Genomic DNA, 16228 nt, shown 5'->3' with positions numbered 1-16228 from the left:
CCACCAACCGGTACCAATGCACCCCTTTAGTCCCGGTTGGTGGCACCAACCGGGACCAAAAGGTCGTGTGCTGGCACGGTGCGGTGCTATGTTTAGTCCCACCTCGCTAGCCGAGAGGGGCTCGGAGTGGTTTATAAGCCCCGCCGAACCAACCACTTCGAGCTCCTCTCTACTGCAGGCTTACGGGCCTAAAATCACTCTCTGTGCTTGTGGGCGTATTGGGCCTACTACGGGCCTGCATCCTGGCCCTATTAATGGGTTTCTAGTCGTATGCAGGCCGTGGTGGCCCTGTAGGTGGCACTTTATTTTAATTTTTCCCTAGTTTTTTTGCTTTCTTTTTTGTTTCTAATTACTTATTTTTTTTCTTTTACGATAATTCTTTTTGCTATTAAAGTTTGTAACAAAATTCTAATTACTTATTTATTTTCTTTTATGATAATTCTTTTTTGCTTTTAATGTTTGAACAAAATTCTAATTAATTATTTATTTTGTTTTATGATAATTCTTTTTCCTATTAAAGTTTGTAACAAAATTCTAATTACTAATTTATTTTATTTTATGATAATCCTTTTTGCTTTTAATGTTTTGAACAAAATTCTAATTACTTATTTATTTTCTTTTATGATAATTCTTTTTGCTATTGAAGTTTGTAACAAAATTCTATATAATTTTAGTTTCAATAATACTAAAGGTTTGTAAAAGCTTTTTAGTTGATTCCTTTAGTACCAGTTCTAAGGCTGTTACAAAGGCATTTTATTTGGTATAGGTTTTAAGGCTAGGGCCCCACGAGCACCTTTTAGTACTGGTTTGTGGCATGAACTAGTAAAAGAGTTTTTTAGTTGATTCTTTCTGCAGCTGTTTTTTAGTCCCACCTCGCCAAGCGAGAGGCACTCGCAGCGGTTTATAAGCCCTGAGTGTAGAGACGATGAAGGTAGAAGCGCAGTGCTCACCTGCACGTTGGCCTGAAGCTAAGCAACATGCAGGTGAGCATTGTGCCTCTCTTTTATTTTGGCATGGTATCATCATTTCATCCACATAGCATATGCAAGAAAGTTGAGAGGGTTACGGCAAAAACTGGATGCACTTCGTGTACAAAACGGACAATCTCTTTCAAAGTATCAGGATTTCATACGGAAACTTGTCTGTTACAACATGCATTTCAAATGAACTACAAAAAGGTTAAAAGTTGGCATGGTATCATCATAATAGTTGTGGAGAAAGTCTTCACTTTTTCTTCGCTTGTGTCCTTTCCTTATTGCGCCGTAACCATGGATAATCTTCATCATTTATCAAGATGCTTGGGTCAGCCTTGACTTTGAAGGGAGGAATTTCATGAAACTTTTCATAATCTTCGGACATGTCTGTCTTACCCTCCACTCCCACGATGTCCCTTTTTCCTGAAAGAACTATGTGGCGCTTTGGCTCATCATATGATGTATTCACTTCCTTATTTTTTTTCTTTTTCTCGGTTTGGTAGACATGTCCTTCACATAGATAACCTGTGCCACATCATTGGATAGGACGAACGGTTCGTCAGTGTACCCAAGATTGTTCAGATCCACTGTTGTCATTCTGTACTATGGGTCTACCTGTACCCCGTCTCCTGACAGATTGACCCATTTGCACTTAAACAAAGGGACCTTAAAATCTACTCCATAGTCAAGTTCCCATATGTCCACTATGTAACCATAATATGTGTCCTTTCCCCTCTCGGTGGCTGCATCAAAGCGGACACCGCTATTTTGGTAGGTGCTCTTTTGATCTTGGGCAATCGTGTAAAATGTATTCCCATTTATCTCGTATCCTTTCCAAATCATAACAGTCGAAGATGGTCCCCTGGACAACGAGTACAGCTCATCACAAACAGCGTTTTCATCTCTGAGACGTGTTTCCAACCAACTGCTGAAAGTCCTGATGTGTTCACATGTAATCCAGTCGTCGCACTACTCTGGGTGTTTGGAGCATAGACTATTCTTGTGTTCATCGACATAAGGGGTCACCAAGGTAGAGTTCTGTCAAACTGTGCAGTGTGCTTGAGACCAATAATATCCATCCCTACATATTATTATCTCCCCTCCAAGCGTGCATTTTCCAGTCAGTCTCCCCTCATACTGCGATTTATGGAGACCTATCTTCTTAAGGTCAGGAATGAAGTCAACACAAAACCCAATGACATCCTCTGTTTGATGGCCCATGGAGATGCTTCCTTCTGGCCTAGCGCGGTTACGGACATATTTCTTTAGGACTCCCATAAACTTCTCAAAGGGGTACATATTGTGTAGAAATACGGGGCCCAGAATGACAATCTCGTCAATTAGATGAACTCGGACGTGCGTCATGATATTGAAGAAGGATGGTGGGAACACTAGCTCGAAACTGACAAGACATTGCACCACATCACTCCTTAGCCTTGGTATGATTTCTGGATCGAACACCTTCTGAGAGATTGCATTGAGGAATGCACATGGCTTCACAATGGCTAATCGGACGTTTTCCGGTAGAAGCCCCCTCAATGCAACCGGAAGCAGTTGCGTCATAATCATGTGGCAGTCATGAGACTTTAGGTTCTAAAACTTTTTCTCTGCCATATTTATTATTCCCTTTATATTCGACGAGAAGCCAGTCGGGACCTTCATACTAAGCAGGAATTCAAAGAAGATTTCCTTCTCTTCTTTGGTAAGAGCGTACCTGGAGGACCTTCATACTGCTTTGGAGGCATGCCGTCTTTTTTGTGCAAACATTGCAGGTCCTCCCGTGCCTCAGCTGTATCTTTTGTCTTCCCATACACGCCCAAGAAGCCTAGCAGGTTGACGCAAAGGTTCTTCGTCACGTGCATCACGTCGATCGAAGAGCGGACCTCTAGATCTTTCCAGTAGGGTAGGTCCCAAAATATAGATTTATTCTTCCACATGGGTGCGTGTCCCCGAGCGTCACTCGGAACAGCTAGTCCGCCGGGACCCTTTCCAAAGATTACGTGTAAATCATTGACCATAGCAAGTATGTGATCACCGGTACACATGGCGGGCTTCTTCCGGTGATCTGCCTCGTGATAACCCACAAGTGTAGGGGATCGCAACAGCTTTCGAGGGTAAAGTATTCAACCCAAATTTATTGATTCGACACAAGGGGAGCCAAAGAATATTCTTGAGTATTAGCAGTTGAGTTGTCAATTCAACCACACCTGGATAACCTAGTATCTGCAGCAAGGTATTTACTAGCAAAGTAGTATGATAGTTATGGTAACAGTGGTAAAAGGTAAAGATAGTAGTAGCAATATTTTTGGTGTTTTGTAGTAGTTGTAAAAGTAGCAACGGAAAAGTAAATAAGCAAAGCACAATATATGAAAAGCTCGTAGGCAATGGATCAGTGATGGATAATTATGCCAAATGTGATTCCTCATGTAATAGCTATAACATAGGGTGACACAGAACTAGCTCCACTTCATCAATGTAATGTAGGCATGTATTCCGTAAATAGTCATACGTGCTTATGGAAAAGAACTTGCATGACATCTTTTGTCCTACCCTCCCGTGGCTGCAGGGTCCTAGTGGAAACTAAAAGATATTAAGGCCTCCTTTTAATAGAGAATCGGACCAAAGCATTAACACACGGTGAATACATGAACTCCTCAAACTACGGTCATCACCGAGAAGTATCCCGATTATTGTCACTTTGGGGTTGTCGGATCATAACACATTATAGGTGACTATAGACTTGCAAGATAGGATCAAGAACACACAAATATTGATGAAAACATAATAGGTTCAGATCTGAAATCATGGCACTCGGGCCCTAGTGACAAGCATTAAGCATAGCAAAGTAATAGCAACATCAATCTCAGAACATAGTGGATACTAGGGATCAATCCCTAACAAAACTAATTTGATTACATGATAAATCTAATCCAACCCATCACCGTCCAGCAAGCCTATGATGGAATTACTCATGCACGGCGGTGAGCATCATGAAATTGGTGATGGAGGATGGTTGATGATGACGGCGGCGATGAATCCCCCTCTCCGGAGCCCCGAACGGACTCTAGATCAGCCCTCCCGAGAGAGATTAGGGCTTGGCGGCGGCTCCGTATCGTAAAACGCGATGAAACTTTCTCTCTGATTTTTTCTCCCCGAGACGGAAGATATGGAGTTGGAGTTGAGGTCGGTGGAGGTCCAGGGGGGCCACGAGATAGGGGGGCACGCCCTACAGGGGGGGGGAGGGCGCCCCCCTGTCTCATGGACAGGCCCTGGGCCCCCTGGTGTATTTCTTTCGCCCAGATATTCTTATTAATTCCAAAAAGTGTCTCCGTGGATTTGCAGGTCATTCCGAGAACTTTTCTTTTCTACACATAAAACAACATCATGTCAGTTCTGCTAGAAACAGCGTCAGTCCGGGTTAGTTTCATTCAAATCATGCAAGTTAGAGTCCAAAACAAGGGCAAAAGTGTTTGGAAAAGTAGATACATTGGAGACGTATCAACTCCCCCAAGCTTAAACCTTTGCTTGTCCTCAAGCAATTCAGTTGATAAACTGAAAGTGATAAAGAAAAACTTTTACAAACTCTGTTTGCTCTTGTTGTTGTAAACATGCAAAGCCATCATTCAGGTTTCAACAATATTATGAACTAACCATACTCACAATAACACTTAGGTCTCACAATTACTCATATCAATAACATAATCAGCTAGCGAGCCATAATAATAGAACTCCGATGACAACACTTTCTCAAAACAATCATAACATGATATAACAAAATGGTATCTCGCTAGCCCTTTCTGAGACCGCAAAACATAAATGCAGAGCACCTTTAAAGATCAAGGACTGACTAAACATTGTAATTCATGGTAAAAGAGATCCAGTCATGTCATACCCAATATAAATCAATAATAATGAACGCAAATGACAGTGTGCTCTCCAGCGGGTGCTTTTTAATAAGAAGTGTGATGACTCAACATAAAAGTACATAGATAGGCCCTTCGCAAAGGGAAGCAGGGATTTGTAGAGGTGCCAGAGCTCGATTTTTAAAATAGAGATTGAATAACATTTTGAGCGGCATACTTTCGCTGTCAACGCAACTACTTTGAGATGGCTGTATCTTCCATACTACATGCATTATAGGCAGTTCCCACGCAGAATGGTAAAAGTTTATACTCCCCCAACCACCAACAAGCATCAATCCATGGCTTGCTCGAAACAACGAGTGCCTCCAACTAACAACAGCCCTGGGGGAGTTTTGTTTAATTATTTTGATTTGCTTTGATCTTATTGGATCATGGGACTGGGCATCCCGGTTACCAGCTCTTTCTCGTGAATGAGGAGCGGAGTCCACTCCTCTGAGAATAACCCAGCTAGCATGGAAGATATAGGCAGCCCTAGTGGAAACATGAGCGGCTAGAGCATACAAAACAGAATTTCATTTGAAGGTTTAGAGTTTGGCACATACAAATTTACTTGGAACAACAGGTAAATACCCTATATAGGAAGGTATAGTGGACTCATATGGAACAACTTTGGGGTTTAAGGAGTTTGGATGCACAAGCAGTATTCCCGCTTAGTACAGGTGAAGGCTAGCAAAAGACTGGGAAGCGACCAACTGAGAGAGCGACAACAGTCATAAACATGCATTAAAACCAATTCACACCGAGTACAAACATGAGTAGGATATAATCCACCATGAACATAAATATCGTGAAGGCTATGTTGATTTTGTTTCAACTACATGCGTGAACATGTGCCAAGTCGAGTCACTCAATTCATTCAAAGGAGGATAGCATCCCATTATATCACATCATGATCATTCTAATAGCATGTTGGCACGCAAGGTAAACCATTATAACTCATAGCTAATCAAGCATGGCAAAAGCAACTATAATCTCTAAATGTTATTGCAAATATGTTTACTTCATAATAAGCTGACTCAGGAAGGATGAACTCGTCATATTTACAAAAACAAGAGAGGTCGAGTTCATACCAGCTTTTCTCATCTCAATAAGTCCATCATATATCGTCATTATTGCTTTTCACTTGCACGACCGAACGATGTGTATAATAATAAGAGTGTACGTGCATTGGACTAAGCTGAAATCTGCAAGCATACAACTCAAGAGAGAAGACAAATAATATGGGCTCTAAATTAAATAAACAATCATGCATATGAGAGCCACTAAACATTTTCAAATTGGTCTTCTCGACCCCCAAAGGAAAGAAAAGAAAATAAAACTATTTACACGGGAAAGCTCCCAACAAGTAAAAGAAGAACTAGAACTCTTTTTGGGTTTTCATTTTAATTTCTACTACAAGCATGGAAATTAAGCTAATTAATTTTTTGGTTTTTCTTAAGGTTTATCAAACACACAAGAAGAAAACTAGAAAAAGGAAATTTAAACTAACCTGGATAAAACAGTGAAAGAGTATGAGCACCGACAACTAGTTTGTGAACATGAATGTAAAGTCGGTGAGAAATACGTACTCCCCCAAGCTTAGGCTTTTGCCTAAGTTGGTCTAATACCAGGGACCTCCGCTACTCTCCCCGTGTAATGAGAGGTGTAATTAGGATACCACTGGCTGGTCATCTCCGGATCCCATTGGACAGATGATGCACGATAAGGGTCCAGTTCAGGTTCCGGCTTAGGTTCAGGTTCTGGATTAAAAGCTTGGGCTCGATGATTGTTCACCACTTCCGGTGTGATGAGAAATTTTTCTGCAAGCAAATCAAACAACAGAGACGCATGCAAAATAATAATCTCAAACTGTTTCTTAGTGAATCTAAGTTTATACAAGAGCATCCTCTCTTCGTTGTCAACAATAAACTTGTGTGTTACCATGCTCTTGTAATCTAGAATGCGAGGAGGCAATATTGTCTCCCCTTCCTCATGGTGCCTAATGGGTATCTGAAAATGTCTAGCAAGGCGTGCAACATAGATACCTCCAAATATGGGGCCTTTTGTACGATTCAAGGCTAGCCATTTAGCAACGACGGCACCCAAATTAAAACTATTGTCTCCAAGCAAGGCATGTTGAAGAACGATAATATCAAGAACACTTAATTTTCCACTATTTCCACGACCAATCAAGCATCTACTAGCAAATATAGCAAAGTATCGTAAAACAGGAAAGTGTATGCTAGAGATTTTTGCCTCAGAACCTTTCTTTGGCTCCTCTACAACTATAGTGTTAACAAAGCCCTCCACATCTTCACGATGGGGTTCCTCTAATTCTCCCTCATAAGGTATCCTACATATCGCGCAAAAATGACGTAAAGACATTTCTTTGAACTCATCATATAAATGAAACGATAGTGCAGGCGGTGACTTCTTAGGATAAAAATAAAAGTTTTGCACGAAAGTATTGGTGAGTAAGAGATACTGATCGATTCGGTTGTTGATGAAACCGGTGACGCCTGCAGTCTCAATTAAAGCATAAAAGTCTTCATGAATTCCAGACTCTTTCAAGAAATTATCACATGGCCATTCACACGACCGTACTTCCTCTAAGAGAGGATGATTATACTTGGCCTTTTCATTCTCTTTAGCTTGTTTTTCCTGGGAGCCTTGGCTAGAAGAGCCCCTCAAAAGTCTCCTTAACTTTTTCTGAAAATTTCTTAAATTTTAGTAACTTCAAAATAAAAGTGAATAAGACTTAACAAGCATGGTAGCAACTACTCCTACAAATGCCTAGAGCCTATATCATGCATTAGAATTACTTGGAACCTCATAAATTTAACATGCAAGTTCAAGAACAGGGTCACCAAGGCAGCAAGGATTTGCAATGAATAAAGCACTAGAACAAAAACTAATTGGACCAATGGAGGAGTCACATACCAAGCAACAATCTCCCAAAGCAGTTTTGTGAATGGAGCTTTGAGCAAGGAGATCGAAAATCGCAGCAAAATGAGCTAGAACTTGTGCTTGAGTTGGATGGGGATTTTTTTGGGTAGAAGATGGAGTGTGTGGGTGCTGGCATAAGTGGAGGGGGGATACCAGGGGCCCACGAGATAGGGGGCGCGCCCTATAGGGGGGGGCGCCCTCCACTCTCGTGGCCTGGTGCTTGCCCCTCCTGCAGTAATTTCAGTGCCTAAAATCCTCAAATATTCCAGAAAAAATCATACTAAATTTGCAGGGCATTTGGAGCACTTTTATTTCCAAACTATTTTTTATTGCATGGATAAATCAGAAAACAGATGGATAATACTATTTTTGCTTTATTTAATCTAAATAATAGAAAGTAAAAAGAAAGTACAGAAGGTTGTGCCTTCTAGTTTCATCCATCTCATGATCATCAAAATGAATCCACTAACAAGGTTGATTGATACGTCTCCAACGTATCTACTTTTCCAAACATTTTTGCCCTTGTTTTGGACTCTAACTTGCATGATTTGAATGAAACTAACCCGGACTGATGATGTTTTCAGTAGAAATGCCATGATGTTGTTTTATGTGTAGAAAAGAAAAGTTCTCGGAATGACCTGCAAATCCACGGAGACACTTTTTGGAATTAATAAGAATTTCTGGGCGAAAGAAATACACCAGGGGCCCAGGGCCTGTCCATGAGACAGGGGGGCACGCCCCCTGTAGGGCGTGCCCCCCTACTCGTGGGCCCCCTGGACCTCCACCGACCTCAACTCCAACTCCATATCTTCCGTCTCAGGGAGAAAAAAATCAGAGAGAAAGTTTCATCGCGTTTTACGATATGGAGCCACCGCCACACTAATCTCTCCCGGGAGGGCTGATCTAGAGTCCGTTCGGGACTCTGGAGAGGGGGATTCGTTGCCGTCGTCATCATCAACCATCCTCCATCACCAATTTCATGATGCTGACCACCGTGCGTGAGTAATTCCATCATAGGCTTGCTAGACGGTGATGGGTTGGATGAGATTTATCAGGTAATCAAGTTAGTTTTGTTAGGGTTTGATCCCTAGTATCCAATGTGTTCTGAGATTGATGTTGCTATGACTTTGTTATGCTTAATGCTTGTCACTAGGGCCTGAGTGCCATGATTTCAGATCTGAACCTATTATGTTTTCATCAATATATGTGTGTTCTTGATCCTATCTTGCAAGTCTACACTACAAAAAAAGACACATCCGTGACATTTTGGGTCGAATGTAATTTTTTTCTGTCATACATATGACACTTCTATGACGATAATTGTGACAAAACCCGGTATCATCATAGATGTGGTGGGCTCCTACTTCTATGACAAAAAATCATGACAGAAAATGGGCTTTTCGTCCTGGACGGGCCGGAGACGCAGCTGCATGACATTCTTTGGGCCGTCCATGACGGAAAAAACCGTGGTAGAAGCGAGGGGGAGAAAAATTTCGGTGAGTTGCCGGTTATGGTGGGAGGTCGGGGGCGGAGCGATGCGCGTTTCTCTCGTACGTACGCGCGTGTGTGCGAGGCGTTGGCTCTAACTGAAGCCGAGCGAGGCGTTGGGCTCTAACTGAACCCGAGCGATTGCACTGCAGGCTACGCGTTACTGAACCCGAGCGATCGATCGATGGCTGTTAACTGAACCCGATGGAGCGATTCCTTCGCTACTGCTGCTAACTGAAGCCGATCGATGCTTCCTCTGGGATGAACAGTGAGTGTTGCAGGGGGGGGTGGATGAATAGTGAGCGGTGGCGTTGCCTCTTGATGAACAGGAACCCATGGTGTGGAGGGCTGGATGAACAGTAGACGGTGGAGGGGTGGTTGAACAGGACCCCGTGGTGTGGAGGGCTGGATGAACAGTAGACGGTGGAGGGGTGCCCGTGGAGGGGTGGTTGAACAGTAGCCGGTGGAGTAGCGCGCGGTGGAGGCTGGATGAATAGGAGCCCGTGGAGGCTGGAGGAGGTTGACGGTAGCCCGTGGAGGCTAGAGGAGGTCGACGGTGGAGATGAACAGTATCCCGTGGAGTCCCGTTTTGCGGTACGCCACACCCCCCCCCCCCCCCCGTTTCGACCATAGCGCTCTAACACAAGTCTGTTTCGTCCGTTTTGTGGTATGCCACACCCATCCCGATCAACAGGACCCCCGTTCCGACCGTAGGAGGTCCGTTTCGTCCGTTTTGCGGTACGCCACACCCCTCCCGATCAACAGGACCCCCGTTTCGACCGTAGGAGGTCCGTTTCCTCCGTTTTGCGGTACGCCAGGCCCCTCCCGATCAACAGGACCCCGTTTCGAACGTGGCTGGTCGAACACAAGGTCGTTTCCTCCGTTGTGCGGTACACCAGGCCTCGTTTCCATCGCCTGTTCCATCCAAGCCCTCCCGATGAACACGACCACACATTCCGTTCCGACCCAGCCGGTTGGCTCCCCATGAACACGACGACGATGCTGTTTCTCCGTTCCAACCTTGCCATGTACGTTTGCGTGAGTAGGTGTTCGAGACCCTGCCCGTATGTACGTACGTGGCCCTATTTTGTTTCTTGCACCCTCGCTGTTGTATGTACGTGTACATGCTACGTGCGCGCCTCTACTACGACACGTGCGCGCCTCTACATCTACGACACGTGCGTACCTCTACATCGACCAGTATGTACGTACACGTTCACGACCAGAATGACAATGCTACGTACGCTTCGACCAGGTGGGTCCTGACTGTCAGGCACTTCCTTGCGTGCGAAGATGTAACTGGTGGGTCTCAGTAGTCAGGGGGGCGAATCGTTTTTTTACCCGGACGCACTTCCTTGCGTGCGAAGGTGTAGCTGGTGGGAACCAGCAGTCAGGGGGGAAACGTTTTTTTCGCGAAATATGGTGGCCCGTCCGGTGGGTCCCCGCTGTCAGGTGGAGGAATAACTATTTTGCGCGTAATAAGGAGGCACTTCCTTGCTGCGGCCGTAGACCCAGCTGTCAGCCTCTCCACGTACAGTCCACGTCCAATGGAAGCCGTTCCTTGACCACGTTGACCACGCCGCGCCGAGAGCACCAAGGCGGTGGACGACGGCGAGGCCTAGGAAGGGGACGACGCGGAGCCGGGGAAGATGCGGCAGTGGATGTCCACGCATAGAGGAGTATGAGGGTTCACTAGTTCGTTGCGGTGTGAGGCTACCGTCGCCGTAGAATAACAGGGGGTGTGGGTGCGTAGAGGGATGGCTTGGCCAGCGGTGGGAGTAGTAGGGGGCGGTGAGGCCTCCGCCGCATCGCAGCCGGCCACGGGAGGCAGGAGCACGAGGCACGATCAGCGCTGGTTTGGGCGGCTGGAGCAAGAAGACCAGAGGTTGAAGAAGCACTACGGCCGTTGGATGGACATCGTACGGTCACTGGAGCTAGAATCGTGCATATTGACTAAGTTGACAAAGCCCTCCGTCCCCGTCAACTTAGTAGGCCCACAAGTCAGCCTGTCACTATACTGGGTCCCAGCTAACAGGGGGAGTATTCTTTTTTTTGTGCGTAGTAAGGAGGCACTTCCTTGCGTGTGAAGATATAGCTGGTGGGTCCGAGCTGTCAGCGGCGGTAATGTTTTTTTCGCGAAATACTGAGGCCCTTTCTGTGGGTCCCCGATGTCAGGTGGAGGAATCATTATTTTGCGCGTAATAAGGAGGCATTTCCTTGCATGCGGCCGTGGACCCAGCTGTCGGCCTCTCCACGTACAGTCCACTTCAGATGCATGTCGGTCGTTGACCACATTGACCAGGCCGCGCTGAGAGCACCAGGGCGGTGGATGACGGCGAGGCCTAGGAAGGGAACGACACGGAGGCAGGGAAGACTCAGCAGTTGTTTCCCACGCGGAGGGGAGTACAACTGAACGAGGGTTTACTGGTTCGTCTGCCGTCGTCGGAGAATAACAGCAGGTGTGTGTGAGTAGAGGGATGTCTAGGCCAGCAATGGGAGTACGGTGGGGCGGTGAGGCCTACGCGGCAGCACAGTCGGCCGCGGGGAGGAGGGAGCAGGCAGTCCTGCTGGCGCTTGTTTGAGCGGCTGGAGCAGGAAGAGCAGAGATTGAAGAAGCACGACGGCCGTTGGATGGCCATCCAACAGTCACTGCTTGTGCATCAACCCTTTTTTTAGGAAAGCCTCAAATTTGTGGAAAACAGCATACAACCCATCTGCCATTATTTCTAATAATTTATAGCCCATTTGCTAATTCTTAAGGTTTTGTTTGGAGCCCATATTCTTTTTGTTGGCATTACAACCAATATTGTGGCCACGGTTAAAAAACTATACGAAATTTTGCATATTTCTGTGCAGTTCGAACTGTTTTTAATCCCGAAATTTCGAGTCACATTCAAACTGAATTTAAAACTAAATGTATATCAATATAAAATCCAACAAATTCTCCACGCATAAAAATGAATGTAATTTAAAATCTCGAAATGAAAAAAAAGATATTTGAAACTAATTGTCGCTTTGATGTGTTTTAAAAATGTACATCCCATTTCTCATTACTGATGGGCCATTTTCTCGGCCAGCCCAATGAAAGCTCTCCTCGTCTTGAAAGATTTGCAGCCCAACAGGCCTGACAAAGCGACTTACTTGGCAAATCACAAAAAAACTGGGCTGTGGCCATGGACCCAGCTGTCAGCCTCTCCACGTACAGTACTCTTTCGATGGAAGTCGTTCCTTGACCACGTTGACCACGCCGCGCAGAGAGCACCACGGCGGTGGACGACGGCGAGGCCTAGGAAGGGGACAACATGGAGCCGGGGAAGACGCGGCAGTGGAAGCCCGCGCGGAGAGGAGTACGAGGGTTCACTGGTTCAGCTGCGGTGTGAGGTTGCCAGCCACGGCAACACAGCCGGCCACGGGAGGCAGGAGCATGAGGCACGACCGGCGCTGGTTTGGGCGGCTGGAGTAAGAAGACCAGAGGTTGAAGAAGCACTAGGGCCGTTGGATGGACATCGTACGGTCACTGGAGCTAGAATCATTCATATTGACTAAGTTGACAAAGCCCTTCGTCCCCGTCAACTTAGTAGGCCCACAAGTCAGCCTCCCACCAAGGTGGGTCCCAGCTAGCAGGGGGAGTATTCATTTTTTTGTGCGTAATAAGGAGGCACTTTCGGTGGGTCCGAGCTGACAGCGGGGGGACGTTTTTTTTGCGAAATACGGTGGCCCGTCAGGTGGGTCCCAGCAGTCAGGGGGCAAACGGTTTTTTCACAAAATACAGTGGCCCGTCCAGTGGGTCCGTGTTGTCAGTTGGAGGAATCATTATTTTCCGCGTAATAAGGAGGCACTTACTTGCTGCGGCCATGGACCCAGCTGAGACTCTCCACGTACAGTATACTTCCGATGGAAGTCGTTCCTTGACCACGTTGACCTCGCCGCATTCCGTTGCATGCATGCGTCCATGGGCGTGGTGCGTCCCCATTGTCAGCCTCTCACGTACAGCCATCTTCCGATGACTCTCGGTTGTTTACCACGTTGACCACACTGTGCCGAGCGCACCCAGACTGGAACGACCTGGAGATGGGGAAGACAGGGCAGTGGAGTCGCAGATGGAGAGGAGTGGGAAACTTCACTGGTTCGGGAACGCGGCAGCACAGCCGCGGTGCCGCCCACGGGAGACAGGAGCAAGAACAGAGGTTAAAGAAGGAGCACGGCTGTTGGATTAACATCCAATGGTCCAGCTGCTAGAATCATTTGTTGATTAAGTTGACAAAGCCGTGCGTACACGTCCGCTTAGCAGGCCCACAAGTCAGTCACCAAATCTGACGGGTCCCAGCTGTCAACGAGATGAATATTTTTTTTCGCAAAACAAGGAGGCACTTCCTTCCGTGCGAAGATACAACCGGTGGGTCCCAGCTGTCAGGTGGAGGAAACATTTTTTTTAGGTTAATAAGGAGGAACTTTCCTTGCATGCGACCATGGACCTCGTGGGTCCCAGCCATCAGTCTCTCCACGTACAGTCCTCTTTCGATGACTCTCATTTGTTGACCACGCTGCACCGAACACAGCGAGGCGGTCGACGACGGCGAGGCCCCGGATGGGAACGACTCGGAGATGGGAAAACGTGGCAGTGGAGTCGCAGATTGAGAGGAGGAGAAGGGTTATAACTGGTTCTGTTGCAATTCATATCAAACTCAGGTTCACAGGACACGTTCATATTCATAGCCAACATTCACTATCAACAACTCAAAAGATTCATATATACACAAGCTCAGCATATCTATGCATCCAAATGATTGATACATCACACGACAATATTCATACAAAATTCACAAAAAGATTCAGATATACACATGTTCAGTATGTTTATGCATCTAAATGATTGAGATCACAACCAATATGATCCATGGACGAACTTTAATTACCTAGGGTACAGACTAGTAAATGGTGTTCAATTAGAGGTACTTCTTGCTAAAATTAGTTCTTGTACGAGTAAACTTTCAAGGACATAAGAGGCAGCACAGACAATCTGAACTTTGCTTGTAGGTTTATCCTCAAATAGTGGCCTCGTGCCGATGGAGGTTTGAGCAACTTGGCTACTACTTTCATCCAACTAGTTTACTGGCTCATCTTGGTCCTGTATCTCGCCAAAATTCTACATTGCAGACGAGAAAGGAGGCAGTTGAGAAAATGAACCACCCAAATTTTTTGTGCAGTTCAACTGAAATGGAGCATCCTTGGCGTGCAGACTGATTAAGTCCCAGATGAATATACGCGTCAACCAACTTGTGTGGAATCTTTAGACTCCATGCCATATAGTTCGCTACCATATGTGCCGATAACCAAAAGGCACAAGTTGGGACCAAAGACTGGACTGCGTTTTTCTGGGCTATGCACCAAGCAATATTTTTGGCGTTCACTCTCCTAATACTTGGAGTTTGACAATTGGTTGACGCCGGTTGATACTCAAATGAATATAGGCACTTCTTGTCAACATCGATGCTTGTCTGAGTGAACTTTGGAGTACATAGCAGCAGCATAAGTACCTGTCCATCTGATCATTTTGTGCAGTTCTACTGAAATCACCCGATGTAATGATTTGCCTGCGAGTTCAGGCTCCAAATTACTCCTTTATGAAATCGGCAAACAGTAGCACAATACCAAATTACCAATACATATGACAGGCACAATAATCAGGATAAAGACCAGTACCAACCTGTGTGAGGTAGCATATCAATTACTATTTCCTTTGACTGGAAGCCGAGATAAGCCAAGCGACTGACAGCAAAGGAAGAAAGCAAGCGGAGATTAGCGACTGACAGGAAAGGACGGAAGCTGTCGAGGCAATGAAGCACCCAAAGTTTTTGTGCAGTTCCACCAAAATCGAGCATCCCTGTTGGCACATATATTGAGAGAGTGAGATTACTGTAATAGTGGGACTAGTTGATGAAACATACACTAACAAATAGAAGCACCCTCATTATCTTAATGGGTAAAGTTAGCAACATAGTAGTCTTGCTTAAAGAGAGGTATTAGTTTATTTAATCAGTGCCAATTAGCTCAACTCAACACTCAAAGCATTGCCATTTATCATAGGTTGCAAAACTTAAAAGTGCAAAGATAAAGGAGTTTCTCATGACAGTAGCACGATACAAATAGAGATGACAACAAACTAATATGGATGAAGGCCTTAGGCCCGTACCAACCTGAGAAAAAAAGCTTATTCATGTAGTCCCATAAGAGATGATAAAGCACTCACTGGAATCACACAATAGTATATATTTTTGTGCACTTCAAATGTATGGTTGAAATCACTCTTGTTTACCAGTGCTGAGATTATATCGAAAGATTATCAAGAACTTCCAGCAGAGTTAAAGCACTGGCTGGGATACAGTTCATTGTATTGTCTTGTGTAGTTCCACTAAAATGTATGATTGGCACAACATGATCCCTGTTTGCACAAGTAGGAACAAGGTGAAACCTTCATTAGCTTAGTGAGAAAGGATAGGAAGACATTAGCATATTACTCAAACAGTAGCATCAAATTCATGATGGACAATACGCAAAACATTGCCTCATTGAACCAATGGCAATAAATTGACATGCAAAACAATAGCACTATTATGTCATGACACTAATAATATTCCCTCCCTGCTCCACCACATGATTCACCTCCATAGACAAACATTCACACGTACATGATTCAGCATAGGGTCCTACTAAAGATTTGTTTAACTCCAACAGGAAAATTAGGCAGTAATAAATTAGTGGTACTTAAGTGCTCCTAATTAATTAAGTGAGACAACAGAAGTGGAAGGGCTCCCTGGAGGATCGTCTCACATGTAAGGTAGTCATTGCCGGAGCCCTTGAATAGCCTCGACTGAGGCCTCTGGCTTCAGCAAGATCGCCTTGGCACTGTTTATTCTT

This window comes from Triticum aestivum, chromosome 3B (assembly GCF_018294505.1).
Source record: "Triticum aestivum cultivar Chinese Spring chromosome 3B, IWGSC CS RefSeq v2.1, whole genome shotgun sequence".
In the NCBI taxonomy this organism is placed as follows: Eukaryota; Viridiplantae; Streptophyta; class Magnoliopsida; order Poales; family Poaceae; genus Triticum; species Triticum aestivum.
Note: the sequence above shows the minus strand (reverse complement) of the source record.